Source organism: Charadrius vociferus, unplaced genomic scaffold, assembly GCF_000708025.1.
Source record: "Charadrius vociferus isolate BGI_N301 unplaced genomic scaffold, ASM70802v2 scaffold370, whole genome shotgun sequence".
NCBI lineage: Eukaryota > Metazoa > Chordata > Aves > Charadriiformes > Charadriidae > Charadrius > Charadrius vociferus.
This window is the reverse complement of record NW_009646744.1, coordinates 4,916,876-4,929,361: the sequence shown is the minus strand read 5'-3', so window position 1 is coordinate 4,929,361 and position 12,486 is coordinate 4,916,876.

The following is a 12,486-nucleotide window of genomic DNA, read 5'->3' as shown; positions in this document are numbered from 1 at the left end:
ACTGTAACTTTTGCCTCTGAAGGAAAACATAAGAAAATGAGGAGCATGGAGAACCATGGTACTGCAAAAGAGAACGGAAAGGTATAAAAAAAGGAAAGCAAAAAATACACATGACTATTTCAGAAGCAGGTGCTTCAGACAGCAGCTCTTTAAACCCTCTGAGGATTGTAAAATTAAATCAAACACAGACACAGCAGCAATCTGGTTAATTGCTGAATGAAGAAAGAAGAACTTAATCTTACATTAGCAGTCCCCCTGCCTTGTTGAACAAAGCACTGACTGCTACAGGTATAAGCTTCCAGCGGATGAAAACTGACATCGCTCACTCATATGTATACGTGTATGTCACATACAGACCACGTCAGCATGGTACAATCGTACAAACCCCGTGAATTTTTACAGAGAACAATCTGAAGTATGACTATTGCTTAGTTATTCTTCCCATGACTGTTGTTGCTTTTCTTACTGTGAATCTCGGCAGAACTGAGGAGGGCACAGAGTGTAGACGGTATTGCTTAAAGACACATCTCCCCCATGACCACATCAAACGTTGAACTGAAGAAACAAATGACTCTGGACTCGGCTTACCTCGATTTAATGTATGTAGTGTATTCCCTAATTTTGTTGATGCTGAGTTGCATCTTTTAGAGGGTTTTATCACACTTAAAGAAAAAAGATACTGCATTACCATTTGAAAAAAATCTTATCAGGTTGCAATTAATACAGTACTGTTTATTTTGCAACATGATACAAAGAGAATAGGAAGCAGGTGGTAATTGCCCTGAATTTGGGAACTATGTGGTATGCTTTAAAAGGACAAAAGGGTTTCAGACTAGAATGAATGCACTAAAGAATTCGTCATTTATAAGCAGATAACCGTTTTTCTCATTTTTATTTTTAGGATATAAACCACGTTCAACATTTCCTTCCAGATAATACGAAGTAGGGACTATGTCTTGTGTTTAAAGTTGTACAATAATCAACACAATAATCAAAGTGCTACTGTGACACATACGTTAAATGATAATGAACTATATGGATATTAGATTCAAAACTAAGCCCTAACAGTAGACTAATTGTATGTGGAAGTAATGTTCCTACCTGGCCCAGAAAAGACCTCAAAAGGCTTAAATGAAACTTAAATGCCACATGGTATTGAACTTTGCATTTTATTACTGACTTGATGCTGACCTTCTCAGATGTTCCAGTCTTTCTCTGCCTACAACAGAAAGATGTAACCCTTTCTTTGAGATCAGTAATAGTTTTATTTCAATACAGAGTGATTCCAAGTGGCTGTAGTGTTTTGAAAAATTAAGCTAATCACAAAACCTGGCTGTGTTGGCCTATCATTCAGCCAGAATGGCTGAACTGGAACTGTTCCTGCCCTCTGCCAGGCCTCAAAAGTTATCTATGCCTGAGTTGGGGAAATGTGAGGCATTGGTGAGACGGTGTTTGAGGGCAGCTCTGACAGTTGAGCTGATCGGGAGTGCTGCAGCCTGAGACATGCTCTGTGTGATATACTAAAGTTTGTAGTGTTTGCAGTGCAGTTCTTATGTTGGGTTATGACCTGTGAAAACCTGTGCAGTCTGGAGCACGGCCACCTGGAATCCACTGCTCTTGCAATTGCTGAGATGAGCAGGACAGTTTCTTCTAGATTTGCATATGTAGGGCTTGAGGCAGAACTTCAGTTCTCTGTTTCGGGTAGGTCTGTCAGCACGTGAATTCAAGAAGGGGAACATAAAAATGTCACATGTTTATTCAAGCTCTGTATGGAAGAACTACGTGTAAGGATGGTACAACATCATTCTAGCCATGGAATGATCACTCTTCTGCTGATGCTGTTAATATGCTGTTTTTAATTTTTGTACATGAGCTGAGAGCTATACAGAGAAACATACACACATAGCCATTCCTTCAAGCAGAACCATTTCCAAAATGGTGCCATTAAAAGCCTGTTAAATTCCAATCCAGAGCAATAACCATAAACATATCTACAACAATGCTAATGCTTAAGTGTGTTTGCTAAATGGCCATTTTTTTCTTAATGTCTGCATCTTTTTAACAGACACAGTGTGACTTCATAGTGGAAATGGTTTTTTATTTATCTGAAACCCAATGTAGGTGGATGGGCCCTTTCTTAAAACCTGCTTTTTAAAATGCAAATGTTCACTCCTTTTCTAATGAGCCAATGGAGGCTGGTACAGCTGAGATTGTAACACCCTGAAGATGACTAAAAATGTGATTTCTCATTATAATACTTCATATTCTTGGGCACCTTCCATGAATTCAGGCAATTTGATAAATATAAGATAAATTAGATCTCACAAAGTTTAGCACTGTTGCAAACTAAACCACTTTCACAGTCCAAAACTTTCAAACCTCAGTGCTTAAAATGGAAGCGTAAAGGTCAGATTTAGGTAGGTATTAAGGGCTTAGTGGGACTGCCAGAAGCACTAAATTATCTTTAAGCCTTTACGTAGTCACACATTTAAAAGGTCTTTTTTCAGAGGTGCTAAACATCCTTATTTCTTAGTGAATACTGAAGCAATTATTGCTTTATAGAGGTGCGTGGCTTATTGATTCATAGGATTTGATCTCCAGAGATGGTGGCTGCTCTTTGCAAAACAACTTGGGGATGAGAGTACAGAGCAACTTAAAATGAGAAGACAGTGCTTTTAAAAAACGGACTTTAGGAATCATAGCTTGTCTTCACGTAATTTCGTAGCTAAAATCCTGTTGATTTAAATAGAAACAATGTAAAGCCTTAAGTTACAGCTGTCACTTGCATTTGTAATTCATGTTTGGCCTAAGGTGTACAACTGCAGACCAGAGAGCGGTTAGAGCCTTGCTTCACCAACAGGTTTTACTAAGTGTGAGTACAACTGAAAACAAAGGATGACAATTTGGGGAATAGATTTCTTCCAAAAATGTATTAACATTACATGAAAATGAGAAGAAGCACCTCCAATAATTAATGTTTTCTTGCTATAAATGTGCTAAAATGCCTCCCTGACAGCTGCTTGAACTAATGCTACACAGAGAACAGAGCAAAACTAGACCTATAGGTCTGCAGCGTTAGTATGGAAACCTTAAGCTAGTAAGATGTGAGTATCTGATACAAAGTCTTTCAGAAGCATTAATTTAGCTTCTGTGTATACAGTGAAATTTTAAAAGACACAAATACATTAAATCACTTCTGCACCTCCTCTAGTGTAATCTGAGTGGTAGCAAAGGTCCTATTTTTTCATTTTGTGAGTGTGCCATTCTGCAACACGGGGCTACAGAAAAAGCCCAGTGAAAAACAATGAGGGAATTGTGTGCCTTCAGCTTGTGTTGAAGTCAGTAGATTAACTTCCTCAATGCTTTTCAAAAGACACTTAATCATACAGTCTTGCCCTCAATTTCCCATCAGCATCAATCACATTACCTAATTAAAGGTGGGTGGATATAGGTGTGCTGGGCGTGACTGAATTTTGAGGGCAAAAAACTCTTGAAATGAGTCTAGCACACAAGAAGCCTGTGCACCAGAGTACACTGAGCAGAGCGTATCATTGCTCCCTCTGTTCGGCAGTTAACACAGTCCTGTCATACAGCTGGCTGGCAGCTCCCCGTGTGGATAGAGGACACGCAGATCTGGAAGCAGACTGTGATCCCAGCCAGTGCTGAGATGGCACTTGAACAAAGTGTGGACGCAGCTGCTAAAGCACTTCAAATAAGAAACAACTTAAGCGTAGAGATATCTTTCTCAGCTTGAAAATATTTTACGATGTGGTCAGTGGTGATAAGATAACCACTCACTTAAAATCAAGGCAGTCCCTTACTGATACCTTGGTTACTTTGTTGTGTTTTATTGCAATAGTTTACGCACCTTTTGTTAAAGCACATGAGCACTGGTTTGCACATGACTGTAAATCCAGTTTAGAACAGAGCTCAGATTACTGAATGTCTAATTGGAGTTATCGAAAAGAAGACATGTTAGTAGAAAAGATTGTTATGCATATCAGTGTAAAAATGTTACACAGTTAACAGTATCTGGCCTAACAATGACTGTGTTCCATAGAATGAGACTGATCCCAAGCACCGCCAGAAGAAAAACTCCAATTGGTTTTGATGGGCTTTGGAGCAGTCCTGCAGTTAGTAACTGTAGTACAGTTTCAAGCTATTCATAGGGACTAAATTGCATTGACAACCGCTATAGTCCCTGGCCTGTCTTTTGAGCCAGGTACAACTCTCAGATGGGCAGGTTGCACTTAACAGGGTGAAAATCCAGCCTTAGCAAAAGTTTTCTTTGACATTGTTGAAGTTTCAGCAGCAGATTCAAGGACTAAATCTGATCCAGTGAATTAATTCACATCTGAGAGCAATATTTGACTTGCTGGCTTTAAGAACCTTTTTTTTTTTTTTACTGGTAGACATTAGCCTTACTGTCTCAGGTGCCTCTTTCATTGGAAATTAAAACCCCTTTTATTGTGAACTGATTATTTCCATTGTTATAACTGCAGAATGGGATTAGGGAGTGACATGGAAACGGGGAAAAGCCCCTTTGTCACTGTTCAGAGGCTCAACTCTGGGCCAAAGACTTTCTTTTCTTTTGTCTCTTTAATGTTATCTGTTGAGTGAAATTACCTCAGTAGTTGGTGGAGGGCATTATTGAACTGTAGCTGAGGAACAGCACACGCATATCTGGTGTCCGTAACGCAGCACATACACTAACAGGGGGATGCAGAGGTGATTAGATGATCCTGTACAAAGCTGCCATGCAAATTCCTATCTGAGCCTGCACTCTTAGGTTTCTGATGCTGGGACACATCCCTTTTGAATGGTAAGAAGTTCTTGGAAGTTCGCCTGGGGCAAAGCTTATTTCCTTATCCATCCAACAGAACGATTACAAGAAAATTCTTTGAACTAAAAGAGGTTCTTCTAGAGGACTTGAAACAGTGAAGAATTTGTTATTAGTTGACAGAGATTTTAAGATCTAAGCAACATGGAAAAATAAATACTTTAAAAAATTATGAGAAATACCTTGATGGTTGTTAACTTTCATATTTCACAGCATGGCGGCAGAGTGGAACAAGGTATCTGTGCATATCCTCCTATTAATATCAGTGGCAGCTGGGCAGGCTGAGGCAGGAGAGAATACAGCAAAATACGGATGCAGAAAGCTGTACAAACACTTTTGTTTTAATGTTGGGTATGTTGGAAAGAAAGCACGCTGCCTTAAAGCGTGTCCCTTTTCCTGCAGCCACTATTAGCTGCTCTGTGGAGCAGCTGAGCTCTGTGCTGAGCAAAGGAGGCAGCAAACAAGTTACTTCATTTTGATGTAACACATCTGGAGGCTAATCTATTTTGTATTAATTTATTTTACAATTCTTTTTGCATATTTTGAGATTTGCAAAAAATGCTAAATACATTAAGCAAATGCTCATACAAGGCATCACATCTTGCATTTTTTACATTATGCAAGATGTAGATAAGAAGCTAATAGCTTGTATGGATGATATTTCATACAGTCTGCACAGGTGCAAGACACTGAAACTCAGGTTACAACCTCAGCTACAGAAAAAGCTTAGTATGAGTAACTCCTGTCTAGATCCCCTACCTTGCCCTGTGGCCAGACACAGACTGTAACGCTGTAAATTCAGAGTGGCGTAGACTGCTCACTCTTCCCTTGATGCCTTTCGCTCCACAGAAGCGGTATTTTGCTCCATAAACAGCTCTTGCAAAATGCCATAGGAACATTTTTCTAGTTCTCTGCCATACAAGGGCTCTATAATCATACTCCAGAGCTGTCATAATAGAATAGGAGTCCCTCTCTCTTCATCCCTGTGGCCCTAAAACTGCCAACCCAGACTAATACTGCAGTACAGCAATGTTCCCAGGTCGCCTTGAATGCAGAAGACCTAGAGTTCAGAGCTCATGAGTCCTATAAGTTAAATATTTGTACAGAAGACTTCCTTCTAAAATGTGCAATGCCCATTTAATGGACTTCTGACCAGAAAATTCCATAGTCCAGATACCTTTCAGAGAAGTGGGACTTCCTCAGTGAACTGTTACTGGTCAATACTACATCACTGCTTTCATTATTTTGTTTAATTATGCTTCTAAAATGCCAGTATTTTTGAAACAATGAAACATATGATGTTTGGCCCATGTGTAAACAGAGTTGAGAAAATGCGGGCTGTAGTCTGGACAGTTGACATCATAGGCGTTTCCATAACAGCCCATGTTGGGTTATCACTTACAGTCTGTCCTTGGCTTGAACTAGAAGGAATTGTTCCAATAGAATGCTCCTAATTATTAAAACTTAGTGAAAGGTGCACACACAAAGCTATTAAATTCAAGTGTTTCAAGATACGATACTTACAAATGTACAAGTACTTCCCTTAGGAGTCTCTCTAAAAAGACTATTGCTAGTACACGACACAGATGGAAAATAAATTCTCCTCTGGGTTTCAGAACTCTTAGCAAGTGTTCATCATCTTATAAAGGTGAGAAATTGGATTTTATGACTTTTTCACTTTTAGTGACAGTACCAGCTGTCTTAAACGTAAACTCCAAGAACATACTATTCTAAAACCTTTAGTCAGAGACCTAAAAGCACAGAGTAAAAATGGGTAAGCAGAACTGTCCTTATTTTCAGATTGAGAAATTCAAAAGTTGAATCACATGTCCAGGGTCCCCTGGGAAAAGCATGTCCTTTCAAAAGCTTACCCCATAATGTAACCCAAATTTCAGTCTTACATTTCTTCTGGTGTAACTCCTTTTTACAACTGTGCTTAGAAAAATGGGAACTAAATTACCATTATATTTTTTAAAAAGAATGAAGCTAGGAAATAAGTACAGATTAAAAGACTGGTATATACTGATCATGTAAGCGATAGTAATGAGGCGCTGTGCTTTTCCTTTATCTTTTTCTTTAAATTAAGCAAATTCATGTTCTAATTAGCATTTTCAGGTCAAATGAAAATCCTTCTACCATCCATAATACTCAAACCATGTAGTTTTGTTAGAAGTCCTCAGAACAAATATCGACACTTTATTAATTGCACAGGCAGGAAACAGTAAAGTTACTTGAAAGTGGCTATTATGATTTTGTGACTGTACATAGATCTTGCAAAATGTTAATGGTAATATGCATACTGTACCCCACATAAACACTGCAAGAATAGCATGGTCATTGTTACGCTTTATAGCTGTTGTGGAAAATGTCTTAACCTGCATTCATGATTATAGTGCCCATCCTATTCCCATGCCTTTTTATACAGTTGTGGTAAGATTGTTATGAAATCCTTTTGTCAGTCATGTTCAAGCTAACTTACCTGTGTATAGAATTTATATATTAAAACCCCCTAATTTATACTGTGTTTTAACAGTTTGCCTGAACTGTCTATGGTTTCTAAATTTTGTAATGTCAGTGTCAAATAAGAATAATAATTAAAAAAAAAAAAAGAGGCTCAGCTGTGTGGATTTTGTTCTTCAGTTTTATTTGTAGGAGAGATTTCAACAGCGACAAATCTACAGAATAGGCTGTAAAGAAACTCAGGTTGCTTTGAAACTCCAAAAAGACAAAGATGTCCCTGACTCTGCACACAATTCATGAATATGTGTGTAGGCGCAAAAGTACCTGTGGGTTCTGCTCTTCTCGTTTCCACTTTACTGCTTCTCTCTTCATCCTCGCATATTCAGAACATGGCACTGCATGTACACTGCAAGAAAAAGAGACAAATTCTCTTAATTCCTACAATAAAGTATTTTCCCAAATAGGAGTCATAGACTTGAAACTTCTTCACAATGAGAGTAAAAAGCTGAGACTGGGCCTGAGTGTTTTCAGTCTGTTCCTGTAGAACTCAGTGGTACAACTAATGCTTAAATGTGTTCTTTTATTATTTGTATTGCAGTAAACTGTGAGCTTCTACTGAGATGAGGGACCCATTTCAGTAATAATGAACAGCAAGAGACATCTTTGTTTCAAATAGCTTAAAATTCTTTCAAATGAAGAAAGAGACTTAGAGGTGAAACTCATGTGTAGGTGTAAGTGGTGGAGTTTCCTTGATGCCATTAGGCATCTGCACCACATTGCTTCTGTGTGTTACTTCTATTCAGCACAGCCTGGTTCTGCCTGCCGTTACCAAGTGAGGACTTCTGCTCTATGTAAGTAGTGTCTCTGACTCCAAAGATTGCAGAAGTGCGATGTGCAACCTCCTTTCTCAGCACAGTTTTCTTACTGATGGTGTCAGAGCTCTTGCCAAAAGGGACTGTTAAGTCACATGGCTGAATTTCCTGTAAACTGTAGCTTATTCGGGCTTCCCAGTGTCAAGGCCCCAAGTCTTTATTAGGCTAAAACATTTCAGTCCTCAGAAGGCTCAATCCTCACTTGTGCCACAGAGAGCGAGAAAAGTCCCAAGTTTCAACCGTCCCTATGAGCCTTGCAATAAAAGGGAATGGATCAGGTCAGCTCAGCCCAAGGTGATCCCAGCTGGACAATGACACCGTGTCTAAACACTGGAGAGAAAACATCTTGCCTGAGTGCACTCTGCCAGCCGTGTCAGGCATGGTGTTTCCATTGCCCTTAATATCTTAATACAGTGTATGAACATGCTGAGGGCAGGGTAGGCCATTCCAGTCTGCCACCAGTCACAGAACCATCATATTGTTTGGCCACAACTTTTCACCAATACACATGTGAATGAGCACAAGTGCCCATGCTCACATAAAGTTTCTGGGTCACTGCTTTTCTAAGAAAAATTCTAATAACTCATTAACAAGGAAAATGTGTCCCAAAGCCATAACAGTATCTTGTTCTTTTTGACATGGCTAAGTATTTGGATTTTTCTATAATACTGCATAATCTGGGAAAAAAAAAAAAATCTATTTTAAAATTACCCTTTCCAAAAATAAACTCTCGTGGAGTGGAAATACTGTCAGTAGGTTCTCATTTTGTCTTTCTGCTGATCCACTCATCCAAGCTCCTACTACCTCTTTGAATTTACATACACCACAGCAATCTAGGACACTGGCTCCCTTGATCAGTAATTATAGTGATTTGTGAGATGAATAATATATTTTCCATGATACATCTTAGAAATGCTCCTTGTGTTTTTTTCCATACCCATTCAGTTCAGTCCCTTATAAACAGACAGTATTGTCATTAGTCTGTCCTTGAGCTCCCAAGCAAAGCTACAGCTGGTACCACCCAGTCATGGGGACCTATAAAATTCTCTCCATCGGTATAAAAAACCAAACCATGAAATGCAGAAATCCATAAAGAAGTGAAGGCAAAGCACAACTACTAACCAACCAACCTCTGATGCTAAACAGAGGGAGGAAAACCAAAACCAATACATCTTTAATTAAGAGAAAGCAAGCACAGCACTGGAAGTAGTGAAAGCCAGGAATTTTTGGCCCTGCTATTGAGTCTTTCTGAGGCTTTGGACAAGGCAGGCAACCCCTGCTTTAAACTTCGATTCTGAACAATGAGAAAACTAAATGAGATTTACAACTCCTGAATAGCTGCTGTGAGGATGGATCACCTACTGTTGTAAAGCATTTGAATGAGGGACCATACAAAATGGCATTTTGAAGCAAATGTTTTGAATGTAGTGTTTCCATACACGCACAACTGTGTGCCACTAGGATAATTACACTGAATTGTAACGTATTCTGCTGTACAAAGCAATCTAAAACATAGCTGCGTTGTGTGTTACTCTCTCCTCAAGTTGTGCATACATTTGGTGTAAAGTCTAATTAAACAAGGAAATACCTCATATAAACAGAAGTAAATACCATAAGGGTTGACAGCAGAAGTAGCTGTAACTGCACTCGAGTTTCCTTCCCAGTTTTGTAAAGACTAATTTGATTCTTCACTGTTAGAATATTCCTATCTTAAAAAATGGCCATTTCTAAAGGGGCTGTTGTTTTGTTTGCACTACATAACCCAGTTCTGGCCAGTGAATTTCTCCTGACTTTATCCTTCTCTGAGACACCACTTAAATTCCAGCCGACATTCCTCTACTGCTGGGTCTCCACTGCCACCTCCTGAACAGGAAGGAAAATTAACTGCTTTCAATACTGCTTTTCTTTTGAATGTCTCTAGGGGTATTTTTGAAAGCACTTTGTTCAGCACGAAGAGCAATAGCTGAAACTGCTTTGCAGCCTGTCTATGGAGGCCACTTTCTATAAAATCTGTTGTAAGGCTTTTCCTTCAGAGTCAAATTTCTTTAGTTTACTTTATGTATGTTTGATGTGAAGGTGGTACAACCTTTACACACCACTTCTGTTCTTCAAAAAGGTTTCAAATGAAAAGTCAATTATTCTCAACTTCTGATAGATTTGTTCCTCTTTCAATTGTCAGATGAAAACCTCTGACTGAAAATGGTAAGTTTTTACTAGCTCCCATTCCTTGAATTTTCATAATGAACAATAGTTATTTCCACGTCTCCTACTCCAGGCTGAAGATCCTTCTTCCGACAGGAAAGAACCAAAATACCCTAGAACGAAAATTTTCCTGCTTCAAGGTAGGCAGTTCTGATAGTCTCTTCAGCATTAGCTTATTTTTTTCCCATTGAGTGGGACATCCCTGAGCTGCTATACCCTGTTGGAGGGGCTGTCATCTCTTTATACAGCAAGATAAAAATAGTAAAGGTAAGACCTAGTAAAACCCTAGAAGAGGCAATGAGGCAAGGAAGGCAGATAACATGATCCTGTCACATCCCATGTTCTCTGCACTGCCAGGGATACCAGCCACTGGTTTGTCATCAGCCTTTTAGCAAGAAACTTTCCATAAAATCCAGATACCCTTCCTAGACATTCCTCTTGGAATAAGAAATCAGTGAGAAACTGTAATTATCTGATACAGTTGGCTAGTGTCAGGTCAACAGATATTTTCTGCATGTTCACAACACTTCTGCATGCACGTTCACATGTACATGCTCGCTCTCTGTATACATAATTTTATCCCTCTGTCTTTTTTCTGCTGCTTGTGGTCTAAGAGAATTCCTCAGGCAGGGGCTGTATCAGTGGATGTTGGGGAAACTCTTAACACTTGGCAGATGTTGCAGCTAGTTTTATAAATAATAGACAATCATTTACATGCTAAATGAGAAATAGGAAACCACTGACACCAAAGCCATATTTGACATTGACAGATTTGGTATATGACAAGGACTATGAGGTAAAAACGTGTTTTAAAACCAAACAGCCATCAATACCTTAGTTTCTCTTAGGAAAAAGAACAAGAGGAGAAACAGGATTTTCACTCTAGTGCAAACCACGTTTAAAAGCTTATCTTAAGCTCACTGGCAAGCAAATTTTAATGACAATTTCAAAACCATGAAACCAAAATGTATGTCTGCATTTCATTACTATTTGCTAATACTTTGGGGGACTGACGTTAAAAAGACACCAGTACTTGTTCAATAAAAAGTACACTACACCTTAGATATTCTGGGTTTTGCTTCAGTTGCAAAATCTTTCTGTATTAGAGATAAAACCTGATAAAATTATTCTGGGAAAGTCACTGAGTTAGTGAATTTTTCAATTTATCCACTAACCTTCAGAGATTTGTAATTTTCCCTAGATAAAACATTATGAGTTAACAAATTTGAAGCTTGCGTTTCAGTTCCACTTTCACCTCATTCGGGGTTTGCGTTTCCTTACTTTAAAACAATCTCTTTGGGCTTTTTAAATTCTCTGTCTGAATGACTGCTAGAGGAGTTGGTAATAACATTTTTCCGCCGCACCGTACTGCATTAATTCGGACATGTGACACCAAGGTTTTGCTTTTCTCCGAGCAAGTATTTCTCTCCGCCGGAAGCACGTGAATAAGCTTGACTCACCATACATAGTACATTTCTGGTGGTATGAATCAGGAATTGCCCCAGCAGTGGAAGGCAGGCCCGGCACCCGGCCTCCCTCACGCCCCGGCCCTGTGGGGAGCCCCACTGCCGCCTGTCCTGGGAACAGGGAACATCGATTTCCTCGAACCCAGCAATGCACATACTCTCTCTTCAGCGGTCAAAGCAATTACTCACAGAGAGAGGGATTGGTTGTAATTTGCAGACTTGGGCAGATAATCAATTTTATTAGGCCTTTGCTGTACAGCCTGTTAGCTCCACGCAGGAACGGCTCCCCAAGGCCTTACCTGCGAGCTACCCTAAAATTCAGTGTCAGCACAGAGCCAGGCCTAACAGTGGAATCACCCTGGACACCGAACTGCTTAAGCACAACGTTTGGTGAGTTCATTAGGAGTTAATCGGCAGTGTGATTTCTGGACCACTCCACCCGTTTGATGAGGAAACAGCACCACAGGAGGGCAGCCCCATAGCTTGGCGGCAACCTTTGAACCCGGGCTCGCTGCCTGAACCCCTGCATGGATTTGTGTGCCCAACCCACAAGGCCTCAGCTCCTTTGAGGTGTCACCCCGAGAGGGGCGCAGGGAAAGGCCAGGCCGAGGCGTGCGGGCTGGGCCGGCCGCAACAGGCCCCATTC